The sequence below is a fragment of the Herpailurus yagouaroundi genome, unplaced genomic scaffold, assembly GCF_014898765.1.
Source record: "Herpailurus yagouaroundi ecotype Mexico unplaced genomic scaffold, PumYag 159, whole genome shotgun sequence".
Taxonomy (NCBI): Eukaryota; Metazoa; Chordata; class Mammalia; order Carnivora; family Felidae; genus Herpailurus; species Herpailurus yagouaroundi.
This window is the reverse complement of record NW_024412400.1, coordinates 2,479,312-2,505,240: the sequence shown is the minus strand read 5'-3', so window position 1 is coordinate 2,505,240 and position 25,929 is coordinate 2,479,312. Positions and strand designations below refer to the sequence as shown.

Sequence of the window (25,929 nt, the reverse complement as noted above, 5' to 3'; positions counted from 1 at the left end):
GCAGAGAGAGGGAGACAGAGGATCCGAAACAGGCGCTGCACATGTGGGGCCCTGTGCTGATGGTACAGAGCCTGATGTGGGGCTCAATCTCATGAACTGGGAGACCATGACCCGACCCAAAGTCAAATGCTTAACTGACTAAGCCATCCAGGCACCTCCCTTGATTCCCTTACTAATTGAGCTCTTGAACGTAAGTTTTCTTTGTCCTGTTAATTACTCACAGTTCTATTGGTTCTTTGTCTAAAAGTAGGAATTTTGCCTGCCTTGGTCATTTCTTTAGGTCTCAATTTTAATATTGAGCTTCTGTGCACAGGTACTTAAAATGTTTTTTTTTTTCCTCCCCTTAATTTGTTTTATGTCAATTTGATTCATAGATCAGCTAGAAGGATCTAGAAGAGTAGAGAAAAATTTTCTTCCCCAACAGATGGCATAGTCAGCAGCATGAATTTAACACTGCTGTAGCTGAGAGACCCAGGACATCTGACAAAAGCCAGCAGAAGGTAAGAATCCTTATCGTGTCAGCCTCCGAGATGTCAGCCTGAGGGTCTAATGGGGCAAGATTGGTGAGAGACTTTTCCCCCCTCAATTTCTGAATTTAGATTAGTAGGAAAAAAATAATTGCATAACTAGTTCCTTGGGCTTAGTGACTCTGGTAAGTTTGGGAGAATACTCTTGGTTTAACTTAACCCATTCCCTCCCAGCAATGGTCACCATTTTTCTTTGTTTTTGTCTTTTGTATATTTGTCATGAAAAGGAACTACCAGAGGGGGAAAACATAGGCATGTGACCTACAAACCTGATGTTCAAGCTGGCTTCACACACAGGTGCATTTACAGTTCTCATCAGAGCAGCATCTGTTTAGGTAAACATTGCAGTGGCTCCTCTATGTGAAAATCAGATGAGGTATTTCCTTTCATCTTGTTTCCTGTCCTAAAAGCTTGGCTTTGTGACCAGTGAAAATATTCCCTCTTGTCTCTACCATCTGTGGGGGGTATTTAGTGGGGTGCACTTAGTGGGATGCACCTTAGTGGCCTGTCAATAGACTAGGGTTCCAAGATGTGCAGTTAAACACAGTACTGTCTTTGCCTGGCTGTGCCAACTCTCAGGGGAGTCTGTCATAAGAGGTCCCAGCCCATAAGGCACCTTTGTCACTTCAGCATTTGTTGCTTGTTAGTACTGGAAAGTCCCATTCCAGTAGCACCTGCTCAGTGACACATATTAGCAGGTCTGTGACTGGAGGTGTCTCACATTTTCATGGGCGACCAGAGACACCACTTTCAATGCATCATCCTTACTGTCTTTGTAATGAAGACCTTCGTTATCTTTTTTTTTAGGTTTATTTATTTATTTTTGAAAGAGATGAGCAGGGGAGGGAGAGAGATTTGCAAGCATGAGCAGGGGAGGGGCAGAGAGAGAGGGAGAGAGACAGAATCCCAAGCAGGCTCCGTGCTGTCGGCACAGAGCCTGACATGGGGCTCAAACCCGTAAACTGTGAGATCATGACTGAGTCAAAATCAAGAGTTGGATGCTTAATGGACTGGGCCACCCAGGTGCCCCAAAGGCCTTCATTTTTGTATGCTCTTTGGGGGAGTAAACTTTTGGATCATGAGGGTTGCATTCCCTATGCCCTCTCCAGAGACACCTCTTGCAGCAATGGTCTAAGTCTGGAAATTTGCATCTGGGCATTCCCATAAAAAAAAAAAAGCTTATTACTTTGAGTCACTAATGAGATTAATAAGGTCCTACTTGTCAATGGCCAGATGATGGATCCTTTAAATTGGTTATATTATTTGTAGAAAGATCTCAATTGTCATATTAGCATAACAGGTTTTTTTTAATGTTTATTTATTTATTTTGAAAGAGAGAGAGTGTGTGAGCAGGAGATAGGCAAAGAGAAAGGGAGAGAGAGAATCCCAAGCAGACTCAACCAGAGTTGAAAAGTACAATAACTAAAATGAAAAATACATTAGAGGGAATCAGCAGCAGATGAAAGGATGCAGAAAAGTAGATCAACAATCTGGAAGACAGGGTAATGGAAAGTATCAAGGTACACAGCCAAAAATAATAAATAATCATTTTTAAATGAGACAACATCAAGTATGTTAACATTTGTAATTATAGGGGTCCCAGAAGGAGAAAAAAGAGACAAAGGGACAGAAAACTTACTTGAAGAAATAATAGCTGAAAACTTCCCTAACCTGCAGAAGGAAACAGACATCCAGGTCCAGGAAGCACAGAGAACCCCAAACAAGATGAATCCAAGGAGGACCACACCACAACACGTAATAATTAAAATGTCGAAGATTCGAGATAGGGGATCTTTAAAGCAGCCAAACAAAAGCAGCTACTTATGTACAAGAAAAACCCCATAAAGCTATTAGCTAATTTTTAAGCGGAAACTTTGGAGGCCAGAAATGAGTAGCATGATATATTCAATGTGCGGAATGGGGTGGGGGAGGGAGCGCCTGGTTGGCTCAGTTGGTAGAGCCTGCAACTCTTGATCTTGGGGTCATGAGTTTGAGCCCCATGTTGGGCATAGAGCCTACTTGAAAAAAAAAAAAAAAGATAAGACAAAGTGCTGAATGGGAAAACAAAAATAGAACCAAGAATAATCTTCTTGGCAAGGTTATTCAGAACTGAGAGGTTTTTTTTTTTTTAAGTTTATTTTTTGAGAGAGAGAGAACAGGTGGGGGGGGTACAGAAAGAGAGGGAGAGTGAAGACCCAAAGCGGGTTCTGCGCTGATGGCACAGACCCCCGACGCGGGGCTCAAATTCACAAGCCATGAGATCACGACCTGAGCCGAAGTCAGAAGTTTAAGCAACTGAGCCACTCACACACCTCAAAATTATTCAGAATTGAAAGGGAGGACTGCCGGGGTGGCTCAGTGTGGGGAGTGTGTGACTCTTGATCTCAGTGTCATGAGTTTGAGCCCCACGTTGGGAGTAGAGGTTACTTAAAATAAACTTAAAAAAAAAAAAAAAAAAAAAGAATTGAAGGAAAGAGTTTCCCAGACAAGTAAATGTTAGAGTTCATCACCACTAAACCAGCCTTACAAGAAATGTCAGAGAGAGTTTTTTTTTAAGAGGGAAAGGCCATAATTAGAAGAAAATTGTGAAATGAAAAAAAATTGCATGAGTAAAAGCAAACAGTTAAGTAGTAGATCAAAAACATACAAAACTAATAATAAGGATAAAAAGACAAAAGTAGTAAAATCAGTTATGTCTAAAATATTAGGGGATTCTCAAAATACTATAAAACATGACATCGTAAACATAAAACATGGAAGGGGCAGTAAAAATGTAGTGGTTTCAGAATGTGTTTGAATGTAAGCAACCGTCAACTTAATTCAGCCTGCTATATAGTGAGGATGTTATATATAAACTTCAAGGGAACACAAATCAAAAACCCATAGTGGATACACAAAAAAATAAAGAGAAAGGAATCTGAGCATAACACTAGAGAACGTCATCAATCACAAGGGAAGAAACAGAGGAGAACGACAAAACCAACCAGGAAAAAAATTACCAAAATGGCAATAAGTACATACCTATCGATAGTCACTTTCAATGCGAATGGTCGAAATGTTCCAATGAAGAACAGAGGGTAACCGAATGGATTAAAAAATAAAAACCAAGGCCCATCTGCACGATGCTTATAAGAGACTCACTTCAGACGTAAAGACACACACCGACTGAAAGTAAAGGGACAGAAAAAGACAGTCCATGGAAATGGAAGTAAAAAAAAAAAAAAAAAAAAGCCAGAGTAGCAGTATTTCTATCAGACAGAACAGACTTGGAGATAAAGACTGTAACAAGAGATGAAGAGGGGCAGTACCTAATGACAAAGGGGTCAATCCAACGTGAGGATGTAACAATTTAAGTATCAATGTACCAAATACAGGAGCGTGTAATCACATAAATTTGTAACAAATATTAACAGGCATACAGGGAGAGATCGACATTAACACAATAATAGTAGGGGCTTTAACACCCCGCTCACATCAGTGGATAGATCATGCAGACAGAAAATCAATGAGGACACTTGAATGACACATGAGACCAGATGGACCCATGTGATATATATAGAACCATCCAAACAAAATAGCTTAGTGCACATTTTCTTCGCCCTGGAGGTGTGCAGGCGATTCTCGACTGACACGAGGTGCACAGGTCTGGAGGGTCCCAGCTCCCCGGCCAGACTAATGGAATACATACTGTGCATGTACAAGCTGCACAGGTCAGGGCGGCCAGGGTCCTGGAACAGGACCGTGTATCTTGAGGCCAGCTAATGGAGGGGGCTGTTAGGGGTACCTGGCTTCATGCCTTAAGCTACCCACATGTGTATATTCCCCTGCAGACATAGCTGGAGGAGCCTGGACTGCCTTTTAAGGCTGGGCAGGAGAGATACTCAAGTACCCTCTAGTAACAGAGACATCTGGGAGCCTCGATGCCTGGGGAAGCTTGGGAGCGGGAGTCCAAATGGGGACTGACGATCACCACTTAAAGCTGCTGCCTCAGAAATATTCTCTGGGTGGGAGCACCCACCTCCCCAGAAGCTAGGTGGTTTTGGAGGACTGTCTGAGCCCCAGATGCCTGGAGGGCCCTGAGAGCCCAAGGCTAGTTGGGCATGCACGTGACCGGGCATGCATGGTGGCAGGGTGGGCCAAGCATCTGAAGTAGGGCAGCTACAGGGAGAGGCTTAGTTACAGAATGGGCTATTGGGCCCACAACTGAGCACCTGCCTGATTCAGGCCATCAGCCACACAAATGCACATATTCCCTCCGAAGAGAAAGCTGGAGAAATCTCAGCTGTCTTGCTAGGGCTGGGAGTGGGGGGGCCTTGCACAGAATGGTCCCATCTGTCCAGTTCCAAGCCCTAACGTGCACAAATGAGCACAGGTATTGGCTTTTCCTCCATCCCTGTTTTTACTCAAGTTGCCTAGGATCACGTTCCCAAATAAATGACTTACACATAAGTTTTAATGACAAAGCCTGACTTCAGGGGAATCAGGCTGAGATACCCAGCGTCTATAAAAATTCTTTCGCTTCAGATTATAGAATCAGCTAAGGAGTTAAGATTTATTCCAGATTTGTGAAGACTCCCGTCAGAATTCCTTCTCCCGCATGTACACATCCTGCCAAGCCCGCCCACCCCAAATCCCACTCCACCATCGTTTCTTGCAACGTCTTGGTTGAGACCACTCCGGGCAGTAAGCCACAGTCACTTCTCTCTGCAGAAAGCCCCACGCGGACACGGATGGCACGTGGCAAAGGCATCTTACTAAAGCGTGGCTGAGGCAAAGAGTTTCTGTGATGGAAGAGGCTTTTCACCCTGAATAATCTCAGGTACAAGCCGGGCCTAAAAAAACTTCGGTTTGGAAAGCACCTTGAACCATGAGCTTGTACACGACTCAAGGCAGACACCTAAAGTATCTGGCAAACCCACTGCTCTTTAGCACTTAATCTTTTGTGTCCGTATTCCTGGTGACAATTATAATTATAGTTGTATTTATAACCACGCACGAAGTGGATGTGTGGTTTCTTGACCAAATAACTTGTGATCATTGGACTTCCGGCCAATTGTTAACGGGTGGTTTTTCATCTATTTATTTTTTGAGGTTTATTTATTTATTTATTTTGAGAGACAGAGAGAGCACACACGTGAGGAAGGGGCAGGGAGGAGAGGGAGAGAGAGAATCCCAAGCAGGCTCTGCATCACCAGTGCAGAGCCTGACGCGGGGCTCGCACTCAGTAACCGTGAGACCGCGACCGGAGCCGAAATCAGGAGTCAGGCGCTTAACCGACCGAGCCGCGCAGGCGCCCCAATGGATCGTTTCTGAAGCAGGATAAATTCATGGCTGTCATGCAGATAGACTAGAATAGGTCAGAGATGATGGTGAACTCATCGACAAGTCGGACGACTAAGACATTACGGGTGGTTCAAATTCAAAGATCCACACACATATCAATAATGCTGAGATGGACTTACGGTGCAAAGTTGGAAAAACTCGAAGAAAAAGGGAATTCTGCGGTATTTCCACGTCTCAAAATGTATCTGCGTGTGTGTGGACAAGAGCCATTGGCACTGTTCCCAGCCATCTACAATTCACAGACACAAAAGAGCTCAAGGACAATGAAAAGCACAGACACTTCACAGAATTGGATAACCCAGAAGGGGGTTTAGATCCCACCTGCCTGTTTTCCCACTGAACGCGCCCAGTAATCATTTTGCTCTGGTTCAACCGTCTTTCACATTTCTCCCTACGTTGTCCGCTTTAACCCCCTTATTTCACAGATAAAGAAAAGGAGGCCTAGGGGAAACCAGCAGCTGTGATCGGCCACAAAGAAGGGCAGCCGCATCGGAGGGTCTGGGGCATTTGCTTCTCCGGGACTTTGCCGAACCTGTCCTTTTTTGGGGTTTCTTTAATGTTTATTTATTTATGAGAGAGAGAGAGAGAGAGTGAGCATGAATGGGGGAGGGTCAAAGACAGGGAGAGAGAATCTGAAGCAGGCTTCGCACTGTCAGCACAGAGCCCAACACAGGGCTCAGTCCCACGAGCAGTGAGATCGTGACCTGAGCCCAAGTAGGACAGTTAACCGACTGCGCCACCCAGGCGCCTCTGGACGTGTCCTTCTAGCCGTTACTTCTCAATCTTCCTGCATTGCCTTTGTTGTTTTATTTCCACGGTTCCTTTAATTGACCTGTTGCTTTTCATTTCCTAATATCATCACTGGGCCAACTTTGTTCTTGCCCTGGGTCAACGTGACAGGCTAGTTTGCCTAGTGACTTCACATACCTGACCTCAGCCACTGTCATTTTATTTGCCAAACTTTGAATAAAGCAGAGCCTTATGTTGTTCCTGCGTCGTGGGTACCAATGACTATCTACACATAAACCTGAGGTCTGCGATCAGAAGACAAGAATTGCTTTGAATCCCACAAACCAAAAGTAGATGAACCTTAAGTATCTTTTCATTAGCTTGCTGGTTTCTCAGTTTCAGTTTTCTCTCAAAAGAGCTAAAGAGAGGGGCGCCTGGGTGGCTCAGTCGGTTAAGCGTCCGACTTCAGCTCAGGTCATGACCTCACAGTTCGTGGGTTTGAGCCCCGTGTCAGGCTCTATGCTGTCATAACAGCTCAGAGCCTGGAGCATGCTTCAGATTCTGTGTCTCCCTTTCTCTCTGTTCCTCCCTGACTTGCACACACTCTCTGTCTAACAATAAACAAACGTTAAAAAAAAATTTTTAAAGGGGCATCTGGGTGGTTCAGTCGGTTGAGCATCTGACTTTGGCTCAGGTCGTCATCTCACAGTTCTTGGGTTTGAGCCTCATGTCGGGCTCTGTGCTGACAGCCGCTTCACATTCTGGTTCTCCCTCTCTCTCTCTCTCTATCCCTCCCTGGCTCATGCATGTGCTCTCTCTCTCTCTCTCAAAAACAAATCAAAACATTTAAAAAATTAAAAAAAGAAGTCTGCCTTCCCAGAGTGTACAGTTCAAACAGGGGTCTTGATATATACCGTGGGCTGAAAATGCCTTGAGTCAAGAATGACAGGGACGTGAAACAAACAGGAAATCAGACGGCAAGGCTTCTCAGTCTGCAAGTGCAACGGGACAAGATGGCGGACCACTGGGTCAGATTTCGCAGCCTATGGTTGCACCTGAGCAAGATCCAGCTGCTTGTAGGGCTTAGGAAACATGGTGACAATCATCCAAGGAAGTTAAAAAGTAACAAGGAACCAGAACATTCAAAGTTACCTACAAGGGAAAGTACCTTGATTCGTTTCGGTTGGCATTGCTTGCTCTAAATAGTATGGCGTTGGCCTCCCTATACTTGCCTAAGGGAAAAGATTTGTGGTCCTGTTGTTCTTTCTTCTGTTTTACTGACAAACGAAAGGGCAAAAGGTAGAAGGCCACTCCCAGTTGGCAAAGTTCTGACACTAAACCAGCTGAACTAAGGAGGACACACATGAGATTGGTGTGGATGAGTCCAGATAGAAGTAAGTCATAAGGAAAAAAAAAAAAGTCATATAGTAAACAATACAGAACGAATAAGGGAGGAACAGAGTGAGAGACCACAACCAGTTTCACTAGATGGTTACTTGTTATAAGGCTCTTTAAATTCACATTGAGACTGGATTCACATTGTTTAAACTTGACACTCCAGAGGGAGGTCAGATCAGGCATTCTCAATGGGGTCTCAAAATGGCTACCCTTGGTGTGGTATACGGTAGTTTGGGATAGGGTGCCACCTAGTGGTCGATGGTAAATTTATGTTTTCAAGTTAGGGGTGGGTAGGCAAAGTCAAAGGTCTCCACTGGTACTGTCCAATGCATCTGCCGCGAGAGCCACATATGTGGGAAGTATGTAGACAGCTGAGGACCATGCGGGTGTTAGCAGTTTCTGTAGAAATGGACAAAGGTTATGGGAGGCATGTCTTGAGAGTAGAGATCATGAGTGATGATTCTAGGTTTGACCCCGCATCCCTGCAACCAGGCCATTCTTCTGGTCTAAGAATCTGTTGGATGATCCAGATGCCACAGGCACTGAGCCTTATTCTGGGCCCCCAGCTCTTAATTCAGGAATGTTTTGGACCAGCTGTATTGACCTGAGGTCAGAAAGGGTCATGAATGAAGACTATTTGTGCTGAGGGTACTTGAGGAGTGCCCCAGAGCCCTAGTGTATATTGTTTAACCCCAGGTTTAATGAGGGTCACCTGGCCCTGCACATATCCAGGCCGATATATACACAGAGGAGGCATGGGCCTAGAAGGGGCAGTGGAGCTTCTGGAAGGCCTAATGTGACCTTGGCTTACCGGCACTTTTCCATTGGCAACCCACCAGCACACGCATCTATCCTCAGATTTTTTAGGTTCTGAAGCTAGCACCTCACTCCATCCCAAAGAATGCTGCTGATCGATGTGCTATTTCCAGACTCAACTCATATCCTTCTGGACCCCCTGGATATGTTTAAAAAAAAAAAACTGTTGGATTTGCCTAGTGGGATGATTGGCTTTCCTTCATTTGGAACCAACTATTGACATTCACCAATACACCTGACAAGCAGTGGGCGAGAAAATGAGGCCCCAGAACTCATGTGTACGTTGGGCAGAACAGCCTGCTTTGTTGTGCAAGGTTCACGGAACTTCCCAACTATCATTGATTGTGCAGGAACACTGAAGACAGTTACATGACCGGGGTGCCTGGGTGGCTCAGTCGGTTAGGCGTCCGACTTCGGCTGAGGTCACGATCTCACAGCTCGTGAGTTTGAGCCCCGCGTCGGGCTCTGTGCTGACGGCTCGGAGCCTGGAGCCTGCGTCGGATTCTGTGTCTCCCTCTGTCTCTACCCTTCCCCCGCTCGTGCTCTGTCTCTCTCTCAAAAATACACATTAAAAAATTTTAATAAAAAAATAAACTCTTTAAAAAAATGAATCATAAGCCTTGCATGGGGTAAGGTTTCATCATCGAACGTGTACATCTATACACAAATGCACTCTAGAGACTCTAAGGTATCATCAGGAACACAGGCTCTTCAAGCTTTTCACTCCTCCATCCCAAGACTTTTGTCTTCATGGTATAAGATGGCTGTTGGAGTTCCGGCCATCACACTGACATTCTGGGCACAAGGATAAATTACTGGGTGAAAAGAGAGAGGGAGAGAGAGAGAAACATGTATCAGTCTTTTAAAGCAGTTTTCCAAAAGCTGCCATATGACTTTAACTCCTTGCATCTCATTGGCAAGAACTTAGTCATGTGACTGTATCTAGGTGCATGGGAGACTGAGAAAATGGGAATGTTTGATCCAAGCAGTTTTATGATCAGCTAAAATCAGAAATTATATGACTTTGGAAGATGAAGACAAGTTGGGAGAGGTGGCTAACAGTCTACCTCAGACACATTCACACGTTACACTATTTAAATGGGAGGGAATGTGTAGAAATTTAAGAAATTAGGGGCACCTCGGGAGCTCAGTCAGCTAAGTGTCCGATGCTGGATCTCGGCTCAGGTCACGGTCTCAGGGTTCGTGAGTTTGAGCCCCACATTGGGGTCTGTGCTAACAGTGCAGAGCCTGCTTGGGATTCTCTCTCTCCCTCCCTCCCTCTCTCTCTCTGTCCCTCCCCTCTTGCACACACACTCTCTCTCTCTCAAAATAAATAAACTTTAAAAATAGAAATATCATTTAAAAAAAAACAGCTGCATGAAGAAAAAAAAGAAAGAAACTGGCTACAAGGGGTGATTGGAAAGGGGTAAAAAGGAGAGAACAGGAATGGAGTAATACAGATTAGGACAGGGTTATACTCCTTCGAGAACATCTTTTTGTGACAGGACGATAGCAATGCTTCACAAGCCCTTCACGTTTTCCCCCCCAAAAAATAAACAAGTTATAATGAGGATGTGGTGGGAATCCAAGACGCAATGCAAACAGTAACGCAGGAACCTGTATTGTAAATAAAACACAAAATCCCACTGAAGGGGGGAGGAAGAAAGGAACCTTGGAAAAGAGGATCTTGTCTGCATCATACAAGGTTAAAGACGAAAAAGAACTACATAAATGCTGTCATCTACATAATAAATGGGCTCTTCAAAGGTGGGTTAACAATTCTGACACAACTTTATGTGTACTTTATGAGTAAATAAGTAAGAATATTGTATACAAGGGAGAGCCTGGTTTCCCACCACTGGAAAAAAAAAAGTTACAAATAAGAAACCCTCTAGTTTTGGATTGGAATCAGAAGTATCAGCATAAAATCATGTGGGTTTTTTTTAACGTTTATTTATTTTTGAGAGAGAGAGAGAGAGAGAGAGAGAGAGAGAGAGAGAGAGAGAGAACACAAGTGGGGGATGGGCAGAGAGAGAGGGAGACAGAGAATCCCAAGCAGGCTCCACACTGACAGCAGACAGGCAGATGTGGGGCTCGAACTCTGAAATTTGTGAGATCATGACCTGAGCCAAAGTCAGGTGCTTAGCCAGCTAAGCCACTCGGGCACCCCTTAAAATACATATACAGATAGGGTCATACAGATATGTGTGTATGCATGGGTTAGTAGAGATACATGAATTTCCTACATCTTTTTCCATGGAAAGAGCCTAGAAGCAATGAGATCCCAGTAGCAGTGAGCACACTTGGCACGCAGATATCGGTCTCTATACAGCATTCTTCAGTAAAAGGACCAGGATTCCTTGGAGAGTGGTTGATTCAAGGTTTGCGGCAGGGAAAAAATAAGATGAATCCGGATTATTTTGTGGTGCCAGAAGTAAGGAAGTGCTGAAAACTGGAAGGGAATTCTCAAGAAGACGCAGGAACCAAACAGAACAAGTTCTGAATGGCCAAAGCTAGAACAATTTGAGCATTAAAATAAATAAATGATGGTGCTGGATTATAACTCATAACATAAGATAACTATTATGAATCTAGAGTGACATAAATAAGTGAGAAAAAATTCTCACAGAAAAATCCAGCTGATGGATGTAGAAAGAAGAGGGAAATAGAAAAATCAATAGTAGGCAAGTACCAGTGTATTAATTCCTTGCAGACAAGGTGGATGGTAAAATTAGCAGGCAAAATTTGAGGAGAAAAAGGATATTTAGATAATCTTGCAGTATCTACTCCAAGATAGTTCTGAACAGGAGAGGAAGACAGTATTTTACGTGGAGAAGCTTCACAGGTTTAACCAAATGGTCAAGGTTAGCATGTAACAATGTAACAATGCCATAAACTCTAAATATGTTACACTGAGAAGGACAAAAGTCATTTTATGGTCTTCTTGCCCAAACTGTATAACCTCCTTCTAATCATGAGAGAACATCAGACAAGCCCAAATTGATGGATATCTTACAGAATTCGTGACCAACACTCTTTAAAATGTCAAGGTCCTGGAAAATAAGGAAAGATTATGGGATCGTCACAGATTACAAGAATCTGTGGAGAATAACAGCTCAGTGCTCTGTGAAATCCCCAAACAGGAGAAGGACAACAGTGAAACACTGCTGAAATTCTATTCAGTTCCGTACTTTACACAATAGTATTTCACCAAGTTTAATTTCCTGGTTTTAACCACTGTACTTGGGTTATACAAGGTGTTAGATAAGAAACTAAGTGGGAAATACGTGGGAACTTTGAGTTATTTTTGCAACTTTTCCATATAAGCCTAAAACTCGTTAAAAATGAAGTCTTTTTTTAAAGGTACAGTTCTGGGGTGCCTGGCTGGCTCAGTCCATAGAACATGCCACCCTTGACCTTGGGGTTATGAGTTCAAGCCCCACTTTGGGCCTAGACCTTACTTGAAAAATAGACTAGGATAGGCGCCCGAGTGGCTCAGTCAGTTAAGCGTCTAACTCGGTTTCTGCCCAGATCATGATCTCATGGTTCATGGGTTCGGGCCCCGAGTCAGACTCTGTGCTGACAGTGTGGAGCCTGCTTGGGATTCTCTCTCTCTTCTTGTCTCTCTCTCTCCCTCTCTCTCAAAATAAATAAATAAACTTAAAAAAAAAAAAGGATAAAATAAAATAAAAGGTGTGGTCCTGCAAATGTGAGATTTGGTGTAAAAAATAATATATTTTGGTGTGAATAAATTATCATATCTAACAGTTGTTATTAAATATACTTCATACTGTTTTAAAGGGAAGCAGTTTAAAATTATTGCATTGGGGCACCTGGGTGGCTCAGACGGTTAAGCAATGGACTCTTGATTTACCCTTGGGTCATGATCCCAGGGTCCTGAGATCGAGCACTGCATCTGGCTTGAGATTTTCTCTCTCTCTCTCTCTCTCTCTCTCTATTCCTCTGCCCCTCTCCCCCAGTCATGCGCTCGCTCTCTCTCTCTCTCTCTCTCTCTCTCTCTCTCAAATAAAAATAAATACATAAATACATAAATTGTTGCATTATGTTTTAATAAGAAATATGTCAAAAGTTCAGCTAAGCTATCCATGCTATCACTGCCTTGGCATTTATTTTGTTTAACCAAGCTGCCTGCAAGGGAGCCTGTCATTAGCCCCCCATACAACCACATGCCCTAGATAATGACCTGAAGAGTCACAAGCCACTATAAGTTCCTGACATGACTTCCTCAACAGCACTTGTGACCCACAGTCTCTCCTCTCTCCAGAGCCTTCCCCTTGTGCACCCCTTAGATAAGATTCCTTGTGAAGGAGCGCCTGGGGTTGACTCCCACTTCAGCTCAGGTCATGATCTTGCATTGCAGTTGGGTTCGTGCCCCACGGTGGGGCTCTGTGCTGACAGCTTGGAGTCTGGAGCCTTCTTCAGATTCTGTCTCCCACTCCCTCTGCCCCTTCCTCCCACTCTCTGTTCTCCCTCCCTCAAAAGTAAACATTAAAAAAAGAGTCATGGGGCTCCTGGTTGGCTCAGTCGGTTGAACGTCCGACTTCGGCTCAGGTCATGATCTCACAGTTCGTAGGTTCAAGTCTGGCTGGCTCTGTGCTGACAGCTCAGAGCTTGGAGCCTACTTTGGATTCTGTGTCTCCCTCTCTCTGCCCCTTCTCTGCTCAGGCTCTGTCTTTCAAAAAGAAATAAATGTTAAAAAAATTAACATTAAAAAAGATTAAAAAAAAAAAAAAGACTCCCCACGGAGCTTTTGGTGTTTGAGTCGACCAAGATCCGGCCTTACCCAGGACCCCTGAAGCCTCCCCACCCACGGGCAGAGATAAACGTGTGTGGCCCAGGTCCTGTCGCTCTCTGCCTGCACCCGACCTTGGCCTTCCCAAGTGGCCCCTCGACACGTCCTGTGCAGGTCCCCCGGGCCTTGTGAGTAACAACGTTCCCTATTTCAATTTCTTTCCTGATCTTTTGTCGAACCACAGCTCATCACCTGTGTGTCTGCATTTCTTCAACAAAGGTTAATTTAACAAAGTGATAACTAAAACATACACTGGGCTTCTAGAATAAGGAAACGGAACAAAGAAAGTAGGGGTGTAGTGCACGAAACTGGGGTGGAGGGGAAGACTCGCACAAGCAACGTAAAGACACCGGGGACCCACTCACCAGTAAAGCCGGTGGAAATTATTTTAAATATAAATAACAGGGGCGCCTGAGTGGCTCAGTCAGTTGAGCGTCCGACTTCAGCTCAGGTCACGATTTCGCAGTCCGTGAGTTCGAGCCCCGCGTCAGGCTCTGGGCCGATGGCTCAGAGCCTGGAGCCTGCTTCCAATTCTGTGTCTCCCTCTCTCTCTGCCTCTCCCCCGTTCATGCTCTGTCTCTCTCTGTCTCAAAAATAAATAAACGTTAAAAAAAATTTTTTTTTTAAAAGAAAAAATATATATATATAAATAACAAAAAACCCATGAAATCGTCTACTTTTTCCCTGCCGCTGCCCTGGAGTTGACCAGCCGCGAGCTCATGCTCAGGCAAGGTTCGGCTCCACCCTAAACCACAGAAGGCAATTGCTTTGGTGGGGGGGGGGGGGGGGGGGTGATGGGCGACCCTACTGCTTTGCCAGAGGCGCTGAAGACCGCCCTCACCCACCGTGGCCCGGCCCGTGGGGTTGGCACCAGCTGCCAAAGCCTTAGTCAAGCGCCAAACCCGTCTCTGTCCGCTTGCATCCACCTGAGATGAGCCTATGCAGGTCAGGTTGGTGGAGGCCCTTTGTGCCAGACACTAAAATTAGTCTAATTCAGGCTGATGACAAGAAACTAGGGGGATGGGTGGGCCTCTGTAACACTGACAGAGAGGGACGATGTTATGAAGGGTTGGTTGCTGTTGTGGTGGTTAGGGACCAGGGCAAAGAGGCTCAGACAAGGACATTCGCGAGGAATACTTCAAATGCAAGAAAGGAACAAATAAAAACGCAGTTCCTGGGTGCCTCAGCTGGCTGGGCGTAGGCTGGGCATTGGACTCTTGATTTTGCTTCAGATCATGAGCTCCCCGTTGATGGGTTCGAGTCCCACATCGGGCTCCAAGCTGACAGTGAGGAGCCTGCTTGGGATTCCCTCTCTCTCTCCCTCTCTTTGTCTGCCCCTCCCCCTCCTCAAAATAAATAAATAAACTTAAAGAAAAAATTGGTGGGGCACCTGGGTGGCTCAGTTGGTTAAGCATCTGGACTACGGCTCAGGTCATGATCTCACGGTCTGTGAGTTTGAGCCCCACGTCGGGCTCTATGCTGACAGCTCAGAGCCTGGAACCTGCTTTGGATTCTGTGTCTCCCTCTCTCTCTGCCCCCCACCCGCTCATGCTCTCTCTCTCTCTCTCTCTCTCTCTCTCTCAAAAAGAAATAAACATTAAAAAAAATTTTTTTTAATCTCTAGAAATGGTCCCAAGGACATATAGTCTGTGAAGAAACATTTACTAAAAAAACAAAAACAAACAAAAAACTTAATAAATACAAACACTATCGTATTTATAATTTTTTTAAGTAGGCTCCACACCCGGTATGGGGCTTGAACTCAGAACCCTGAGATCAAGGGCCGCATGCTCCACTCCTGACTGAGCCAGCCAGGCGCTCCAAGAGTATATGGTATTTAAGGTGAAACCTATATACCCTCTTCCCCCCCACTCGCAACTCAGCGAGATGAACACTCAAGACTAGCACAGCCAACAAAGATCACAGGGCTCCCTCGCCCCCCAGCTCCCGGTTGGAGGGCGATTTCCTACCTGGGGCAGGACATCTCCAGTTTCATCTTGTCCCATCAACCTAACGCTGAGGCTAACCTCCTGTGAGTGTGGCTGAGAAACAAGGGCTCCTTTCTTCGGCCCAGATCCCACACCCAGTACTGAGGCTCTACCTCCGATGTGGCACCACTGAGAATCCACAGGGCTCTGACTGTCCCGCCTCAGCTCACCAGGTGGTGGTTCCATGCTGGAAGAGGCGAGAGAAAACGTGATGTTACTGCCCCCTCTCTACTGAGGGCTCAATTCCTAGGGCAACAGTGTCACTGGGAGGGAAGTGTGCCACTGTCCCCATCCACCCTTCAGAGTGAGGGCTCAGAGATTTTGCCTAAGGGAAGAAGCAGGCTGGAAAAAGAAAGCTCTTACTCTCTTCCAAAGGAACTGACTTCATCTGCTACCAATGTGGAGAAGTTCAAGCCCGAGGGTTCTCTGAAAAACAGGGGAGATTGTGGTGAAAGGCAACTGGCACATTTATTGGACACATAGGCCAAGTATAGGCCAGCTGGTTTCCCTGAGAAAACCTGGGAAGGAGAGCTGGGAGGAACCTGCCTGGGATCAGAATAAACTCAAATACTGCACTCAAAAACTATCCAGTCAAAGGAGCCTGAAATTGATTGGTTTAGTCTGGGGAACAATTTTTGCACCAGGTCTGAAAATAATAGAGTAGCCAGTGGACGCTTAGTGGAGTTTAACAGTGGTGTGGCCCAAGGAAGAGACATCAAAGAAAGCTCCCCCCAAGCCCTCCACATCCAGGACAAGTGTGGACAAGCAGGCTTCCCCCAGCCCCAGGGTGACAGTCGAGGCTACCACAGGGAAGGGGGAGGAAGGAGAGGGAACAGACTACACTAAAACAATCCAGCCGGTCACTAAACAAATAGGCAAATGACAACAATAAGCCCTACCGGAAATGTTGCTACAGTATTATCTAAAATGTCCCGGTTAAGCGTCCGACTCTTGGTTTCAGCTCAGGTCATGATCTCATGGTTCATGGGATCGAGCTCCGTGTAGAGGTTCATAGTGACAGCTCGGAGCCTGCTTGGGATTCTCTCTCTCCCTCTCTCTCTGCCCCCTCCCCAGCTTGCACACACACATGCACGCACCTGCTGTCTCTCTATAAAGAAAGCTTTAAACATTAATCAATTAATCGAAATAAGATGAAATGTCCAGTTTCAGGGTGCCTGGCTGGCTCAGTCAGTAGGGCATGCGACTCTTGATCTCAGGGGCATGTGGGTTCAAGCCCCATGTTGGGTGTAAGGGTTACTTAAATAAATAAATAAACTTAATGACGTCCAGTTTCTGGGGTGCCTAGGTGACTCAGTCGGTTAAGTGTCCAGCTTTGGCTCAGGTCATGGTCTCATGGTTCTTGAGTTTGAGCCCCACGTCGGGCTCTGTGCTGACAGTGCACAGCCTGCTGAGGATTCTCTCTCTCTCCCTCCCTCTGTGCCCCTCACTCACGTGCACCCTGTCTCTCTCTTAAAAAAACAAAAGAAAACATAAAAGTGGGAATTAAAGTGTATGAAGAGGAAAAAATGTCACTCAAATACCAGCACACTAAATTCAGCAACATACAAAAATTATGCACCGTGACCAAGAGAGATTTATCCTAGGAATGCAAGTTTGGTTTAACACCTGAAAAACAATTATTTTAATATATCATGTCACTAAAATGAAAACAGAATTACAGGATCATCTCAATAGACACAAAAAAAGCATTTGATAAAATTTAATACCTTTTAATGAAAAAAAAAACAACACTCAACAAACTAGGAACTGAAGGGAACCTGACAAAAGAGTGTCTATAAAAAACTCACAAATGGGACACCTGGGTGGCTCAGTCAGTTAAGTGTCCAACTTCAGCTCAGGTGGTGATCTCATGGTCAGTGAGTTCGAGCCCCACATCGGGCTGTGTGCTGACAGCTCAGAGCCTGGAGCCTGCTTCAGACGCTGTGTCTCCCTTCCTCTCTGCCCTCCCCCACTCACACTCTCTCTCTCAAAAATAAACATTAAAACTTTTTTTTAAAAAAAATTCACAAACAGGGGCGCCTGGGTGGCTCAGTTGGTTGAGCGTCCGACTTCGGCTCAACAAATAACATAATATCTAACGGTGAAAGATTGGACGTTTTCCCCCTAAAATCAGGAATAAGACAAGGATGTCCACCCTTGCTCTTTCTGTTCAAAGTTACAACAGAAGTTCTAGTAAGGGAAATTAGGCAGGAAAAAAAGGCATCCAGGTTGGAAAGAAGAAGCAAAACTGTGTCTAATCCACAGATGAAGTAAAGGCGGGAGCACACGGCAAACTAGGAGCCAAGTGCAAAGTACCACACACCCTCCACCAGGTGGGGCATGTGTGATATTCCTCAGGCACTCCTGGCTGCCCAAGGACAAAGGAGAGGGAAAGAAAACCAACGGTTAACTTACAGAGCTAACTGTCATGATGGGACCTGAGTCCCCATCAGTTTACAAATATCTTTAAAAATTACAAGAAAACGGTAATCTTATCAATACCCTAATCTCCATGAAGTCCCTACTGTCTTAATGTTAATGCTTTGCTGGAGGGAAAAACAACCTTAGTTTGGCCATAGCTAAGGCCTCCAGGATCCTGTGAGTCTCCTTTAACTTGTGAAAATCTCTTTGGGGCACCTGGGTGGCTCAGTCTGATTTCAGCTCAGGTCATGATCTCACGGTTCGTGAGTTCGAGCCCCGCATCAGGCTCTGTGCGGATAGCTCAGAGCCTGGAGCCTGTTTCAGATTCTGTGTCTCCCTCTCTCTCTCTGCCCTTCCCCCGCTTGCACTCTGTCTCTTTCGCTCTCTCTCAAAAATCAATCAGTAATAAACAAAAATTTCTTTTAACCCCCTTAAGAAACTTCCTCTTGGGGTGTCTGGGTGGCTCAGTCGGTTAAGCGTCTGACTTGGTTTCAGGTCAGGATCTCTCAGTTCCTCAGCTGGAGCCTCAGTTCAGGCTCTGTGCTGACAGTCAGAGCCTGAAGCCTGCTTCAGATTCTGTCTCCCTCTTTGTCTGTCCCTCCCCCATGCGTGCTCTGTCTCTCAAAAATAAACGTTAAAAAAAAATTTTTTTTTTAATAAAAAAGAAACTTTCTCTCGACTTTACCTCCCCCAGCTCCATGGTATATAATGAGCCACGCTTCACAGCCCCAGTGCATCTTTCTGCCCACGGGTCCTGTCCCCGTGCTTTAATAAAATCACCTTTTTGCACCAAAGAGGTCTTCAAGAATTCTTTCTTAGCCGTCAGCTTCGAACCCCCACCAGTCCAAAACCTCATCAATGTGACCTTGTATGTAGAAAATCCCAAGGAATTACTTTCAATTTTCATGAAACTACTTTCAATTTTCATGAAAGTTGCAGAATGCAAGAATTGCAGAATACAAAGGTCAATTTTGGATCAAAATTGTCAATACAAAGTTGCAGAATACAAAAGTCAGTTTTTTCTATATACTTTCAATGAATAATCTAGAAATGAAATTAAGAAAATAATTCCATTTGAAAAAGCATCAAAAAGAATATAATACTTCGAAATACACTTAACAAAACAAGTATAATATTATACTCTGGAAACTACAAAATATTGTTGAAAGGATATCTAAATAAATGGGGGGGGAATCCCATATTTATGGGTCAGAAGACTTAATATTATAAGGGTAGCAATTCTCCCCAAATTGATCTAAGATTCAATGCAATCTCTATCAGAATAACCAGCTGATATCTTTATGGGAACTTACAAGCTGATTCTAAAATGCATATAGCATTGGGGCACACGCATGGCTCAGTTGGCTAAGCGTCCAACTTCTGCTCAGCTCATGATCTCATGGTTTATGGGTTCGAGTCCTGCATCAGGGTCGGAGCTGAGCCTGCTTGGGATTCTTTCCCTCTCCTCTCTCTCTCTCTGCCCCTCCCCCACTCGTGCAAGTGCACTCTCTCTCAAAAATAAATAAATAAAACTTAAAAAAAATAAAATGTATATAGCATCACAAGAATTTCTGAAAAGCCCAAAACAATCTTGAAAAAGAACAACCTTGGAAGACTCACATGTCCTTATTTCAAAATGCAGTACAAAGTAAATGGTAATCGAGACGGTATGGTCCCGGCTTAAGGTCAAACACAAATGTCAATGAACAGAATCGAGAGCCCAGAAACAAACCCATGTGTCTAAGGAAAACTGTGTTAAGTTCATTTATCTTGAGATAGAGACAGAGAGCAGGGGGAGGAGCAGAGTGTGAAAAGAGAGAGAATCCCAAGCAAGCACCTCGCTGTCAGTGAGCCAGCCACGGGGCTCAATCCCACCAACTGTGGGATCATGACCTGAGCTGAAATCAAGAGTCGGAAGCTTAACCGACTGAGCCATCCATGCGCCTAGGGTCAATTTTTTACAAAAACACCGAGACTATTCATTGAGGAAAGAAGAGTTCTTTCAAACATTGGTGCTGGCAAAACTGGATATCCACATGCAGACCATATATAAACATTAACTCAAGATGAACCAAAAACTTAAATGTAAGATCTCTAACTACAAAACTCTTAGAAGAACACAGAGGTATATCTTCATAACCTTGAATTTCACAACATACTCTTGGATATAACACCAAAAAAATTAGCAACAAAGAAAAAAATGGATAAATTAAGCTGCTTCAAAATTAAAAACTTTTACAACATGGGTAGACCCTAATTGCATTATGCTAAGTGAAACATCGGAAAGAAAGACACATCCTGTATGACCTCACTTATATATGTAATCTTTTTTTCAAGTTTATTTATTTTGAGAGAGAGAGAGAGAGAGAGTGCACAAGCAGGGGAGGGGCAGAGAGAGAGAGAAAGGGAAAGAGAGAGAATTCCAAGCAGGCTCCGCACCGTAAGCACAGAGCCCAACTCAGGACTCTATCCCAGAAACCACGAGATCACAGCCTGAACCGAAATCAAGAGTCAAATGCTTAACCAACCAACCCAGGTACCTCTTCTATGTGGAATCTTCAAAGATAAATGTAACTCACAGGTACAGAAAACAGATTGGTGGCTGTCAGAGGTTGAGGATGGGTGAAATGGGTAAAGTGGTCAAAAGGTGCATACTTCCAGTTATAAAATAAATAATAAGTTCTGGGGATATAATGTAGAGCATGGCATCTAGTTAATAATATGTTGCATATTTGAAGGTTTCTAAGAGAGTAGATCTTAAAAGTTCTCATTATAAGTGAAATGTTTGTAACTGTGTACGATGGATATTAACCACACTTGTAGTAGTAATCAGTATGCAGTATACGCAAATATCACATTATAGTGTATACCTGAAACTAACATAATGTTATATGCCAATTATATCCCAATCTTTAAAACTTTAAAACTTCTGTACTTCAAAGGACACTATCAAGAAAGTGAAAAGATAACCACACTATGGGAGCAAATATTTGCAAATCATATTTTTGATAAAAGACTCGTGTGAAGAATATTTAAGTAATTTATACAACTCAATAATAAAAAGACAATTTTATTTTTTTTTCAACGTTTATTTATTTTTGGGACAGAGAGAGACAGAGAATGAACGGGGGAGGGGCAGAGAGAGAAGGAGACACAGAATCGGAAACAGGCTCCAGGCTCTGAGCCATCAGCCCAGAGCCTGACGCGGGGCTCGAACTCACGGACCGCGAGATCGTGACCTGGTTGAAGTCGGACGCTTAACCGACTGCGCCACCCAGGCGCCCCATAAAAACACAATTTTAAAATGGGCAAAGAGGGGGTACCTGGCTGGCTCAGTCGGTAGAACATGTGACTCTTGATCTTGAGGTTGTAAGTTCAAGTCCCACATCAGGGGTAGAGATTACATTAAAACATTTTTTAGGGGGCGCCTGGGTGGCTCAGTCGGTTGGGTGTCCGACTTCAGCTCAGGTCACGATCTCGCGGTCCGTGAGTTCGAGCCCCGCGTCGGGCTCTGGGCTGATGGCTCAGAGCCTGGAGCCTGCTTCCAATTCTGTGTCTCCCTCTCCCTCTGCCCCTCCCCTGTTCATGCTCTGTCTCTCTCTGTCTCAAAAATAAATAAACGTTAAAAAAATTAAAAAAAAAAACAAAAAAACATTTTTTAGGGGCACCTGGGTGGCCCAGTTGGTTAAACAACCGACTCTTGCTTTTGACTTGGGTCATGATCTCATGGTTCCTGGGATCGAGTTCCGTGTAGGGCTCTGTGCTAATGACATGGAGCCTGCTTGGGATTCTCTCTCTCCCTCTCTCTGCTCTTCCCCTGCTCCCACACTCCCTCTCTCTCAAAATAAATTTTTAAAAAATTTAATAAAATATTTAAAAATTGTTTAATTAAAAAACATAAAAATGAGCAAAGAGGGGCATCTGGCTGGCTCAGTTGGTGGAGCATGTGACTCGTGGTGTCAAGCCCCATGTTGGGCATGGAGATTAATTGAAAAAAAATAAAATAAAATAAAAAATAAAATGCACAAAGGATCTGAACAGACATTTTTCCAAGAAAGATATGCAGCCAATAAGCACATAAAAAGATGCTCAACATCATTAGTCATCACAGACTTGACAATCAAAACCATAAGATATAAAATAAGAGACAATAACAAGTGTTGACGAGGATATGAAAAGAGCAGAACCCTCCCACACTGTCGGAGGGAGCGTAAAATGGTGCAGCTACTTTGGATGCGATTTGGAAGTTCCTGAAAAGATTCAGCATTTGAGTCTGAGCAATTGCACTCCTAGGTATACACCCAAGAGAAATGGAAACGTATGTCCACAGAAATACTTGCCCATCGATATTCATGGTAGCTTTATTCATAAGAGCCTCAGAGTAGAAATAATCAAATGGCCATCACGTGATGAATTAATAAAGCAACATGGTATTTACAAACAGTGGAATATTAGTTGGCTATGAAAAGGAATGGAGTGCTGATACAGGCTGCAACTTGGATGAACCTTGAAAACATTATGCTAAGTGGAAAAAAGCCGGTAATAGAAGGCATACATTGTATGATTCTCTTCATATGAGATGTCCAGAATAGGCAAATCCTCAAATAGTCGGTTTGAGATACAAAGCAGATTAGTGATTGCCTGGAGGTGTGGGAGAAGCAGGAAAGAGCTAGTAACAGGTGCAGCGTCTCTGAGTAGTGAGGAAAATGTTGTGGAATTCGAGAGTGGTGATGGTTGCACAACTTTGTGAATATACTAGAACACAACAAACTGTAAACTTTAAGTGGGTGGATTGCATGATATATGAATTATATCTCAATGTACCTATTTCTTTAAAAAAAGAAGCAAGAATGAGCAAAGAAACTGGTGACCGTGAAGGTGTATCTAAAACACATACACAACAAAGCTAAATTAGGGAATTCAAGGTGTGGTAAATTATAACAACAAACAATCATTGGGGTCCTGTACTCCCACAGGCACACATGGAAAAATTTTAGTTTCAAAAAGGTTAAGGATTGGGGCACCTGGGTGGCTCAGTCGGTTGGGTGCCTGACTTTGGCTCGGGTCATGATCTCGCGGTCCGTGAGTTCGAGCCCTGTGTCGGGATCTGTGCTGACAGCTCAGAGCCTGGAGCCTGTTTCAGATTCTGTGTCTCCCTCTCTCTCTGACCTTCCCCCATTCATGCTCTGTCTCTCTCTGTCTCAAAAATGAATAAACGTTAAAAAAAAAAAAAGGTTAAGGATTGCAGTTGATTAAGACATTGTGTATATAACTTTTTTCTTTTTACATTTTTGAGAGATGGAGAGAGACAGAGCATGAGCAGGGGAGGGGCAGAGAGAGGAGGAGACACAGAATCCGAAGCAGGTTCCAGGCTCTGAGCTGTCAGCACAGAGCCTGACGCGGGGCTCGAACCCACAAACCACGAGATCATGACCCGAGCCGAACTCGGACGCCCAACTGACTGAGCCACTCAGGCACCCCAAACATATTGGGTATATAAAAAGTCATGATTTGAGAATAATTTTTTAGAAAGGAAATAGTCCTGGAGATAGCCAGGACATCAACTTATTCCTCTGAAAATTGTTAATTACAGGGAAAGAACTAAACACTTCTGCTTTTCTAATGTAAGTAGAACTCCAATGTGACCTAATATCCCTGTGTGTAAGGGAACATGTTTCAGTATAGAAGAATTCTAGCTAGAGTTGGGGCTAGGGTAAGGCGAGTCGTGCCCAGGGCAGAAAATTTAAGCAGTCACTCACCTAGCCCTGATTCTAGTTAACAAACGCAGCAGAGTCCAAGTTAGAAAATTGTTTCAACCATTGGTGAAATAACTGACTCAGGCAGTAGTCATTAGTGCGGCTAAAATAACTACAAGAAAAACTGATAGGAAATGTACAAAAATCAGGTTGTCACTATCTGAATCCAGTGATCAATCTTAATGGCATGAGAAGTGAGACAACCAACATCACATGCCTCCTGGTAAGGGTACAGAAAGTACACAGCACCACTTAGGATTTTCAGGAAAAAAAAAAATTTGAATCATAACGCAATGAAACTGGGGTACCTGGCTGGTTGGCTCAGTCTTGTGGAGCATGGAACTCTTGATCTCAGGATTATGAGTTTGAGCCCCACGTTGGGTGTAGAGCTTACTTAAAAAATAAAGTCTTTAAAAAAAATGTTTATTTATTTTTGAGAGAGACACAGAGTGTGAGCAGGAGAGGGTCAGAGAGAGAGGAAGACACAGACTCCAAAGCGAGCTCCAGGCTCCGAACTGTCAGCACAGTGCCTGATGCAGGACTCGAACTCATGAACCTGAGCCCAAGTCAGACACTTAACCAACTGAGCCACCCAGGCACCCCAAAAATAAAATCTTTAAATAATAATCAGGATAATAATGCATTCAAACCTTTAAAACTGACCCCTAGTCTGCAAGAAATATTGAGCATAAAGGATTCAGTCCACAAGGAATCAATATACAAGATCTCAAAGGAGGGACTTTATATTAGACTCTAATTTCATCAACAAGCCAATGAAAGGAAAAATAAGAGGGGAGGGGAGTGTTCTAGATTAAGAGAAACATAAGACTTAAAAGACTTAAAGGAAACACAAGAGTCATAACAACCAAATAAAACAGATCCTGTTTGATCTTGATTCTAAACAGAAATCACAAAAAGAATTTTTTATACAGCTGAGGAAATTTGAGTATGGCTCGGTAATTGAATGATATTAAATAATCATTTGCATTTTGTTAGATGTGATAATGGCATTGTGGTCATGCAAGAAAATACTCAGAGATTTCTTTTTGAGTTGCATACTGAAGTGTTTAGAGGTGAATGGAACCACGGCTGGGATTTGCTTTAAAATATTCCAGCAAAAAAAACCTAACGAGGGGGAAGGGGCAGATGAAACAAGTCTGTGGTTAAATGAAGCTGGGGGATGGCCACATGGGGTTTGTTGTACTCTCTAGCTTTGGGGAAGTTTGGAAAGTTTCACAGTAAAAATTCCAAAAATATGGGTACACCATTATTCAACTACAACCCACTGTGGAGTATGTGTCCTAGAGGAGCTCTTACTATCGTACATAGGTTCAAAAGTGAGTTCTGCTTTGTAAAATGAAAACTGGAGAGGAGTTCAATGTCTGCCAGTAAAAGAACAGATAGAGGTAAAGTGATAAGAGGTTGTCCTGTCAGCAGCCACTCCCTGTTCCTCCTAGTTAATAAAATCCTGATTTTCTTTATCCCTCACAGAAATGTCTTGTGAATGCAATGTGATGGACCCAAGGCACGCGCTGGAAGCTCCTGTCTTTCCACCAGTAATTGATGCAGTGGCAGGGAGGCAACCACCTGTGCCAAAGAGAGCTCAGGGCAACTGGGTGAGAGTCTAGGAAGTTCCACCACACTTCATTGATTCTAAGGCACACAAGCTTTCATTTCTGAAATTGGCAGATTTCTCACAATTGATAGCATCTCACAAGCACTGTCATTGGATGGCTGTTGTAGTGTGTTTGTCACTCCGTGTGTGTGTGTGTGTGTGTGTGTGTGTGTGTGTGTACAAACATGATCTGAAAACACATCCTTTGTGACACCTTCTGCTAAGATCCAGAAAGTACGAGAATTACAACTTTTAGAGTGGGTCTTCTTCTTCCCCCTCCTCCTCCCCCTCCTCTTTCTTCTTCTTCTTCTTTTTCTTCTTCTTCTTCTTCTCCTCCTCCTCCTCCTCCTCCTCCACCTCCTCCCCCACCTCCTCCCCCTCCTCTTTCTCCTTCCTCTTCTTCCTCTTCTCCTCCTCCTCCTCCTTCTTCTTAAGATTTTATTTTTAAGTAATCTCTACACCCAACATGCGGCTCAAACTTACAACTCCGAGATGAAGAGTCCCTCGCTCCACTGACTGAGCC

At 44.0% G+C, this 25,929-nt stretch overlaps 1 long non-coding RNA gene and 1 pseudogene across 2 annotated transcripts in view; one reads left to right on the top strand and one right to left on the bottom strand.

Annotated features, from left to right (window-relative positions):
* LOC121033432 (uncharacterized) overlaps nucleotides 1–25,929 on the bottom strand; it is a 40,521-nt gene that overhangs the window by 3,238 nt on the left and 11,354 nt on the right. Inside the window, exons 2-3 of one of the 2 annotated variants that reach the window (XR_005791896.1) lie at nucleotides 15,597–15,801; nucleotides 9,345–9,628 (exon numbers count right to left, since the gene is read on the bottom strand). This is a non-coding gene — a long non-coding RNA (uncharacterized LOC121033432). Of the gene's footprint in view, nucleotides 1–9,344; nucleotides 9,629–15,596; nucleotides 15,802–25,929 lie in introns of those variants that run through there. The other variant, XR_005791895.1, reaches the window with a different exon arrangement.
* LOC121033431 (40S ribosomal protein S12-like) lies at nucleotides 14,418–14,861 on the top strand (annotated as a pseudogene).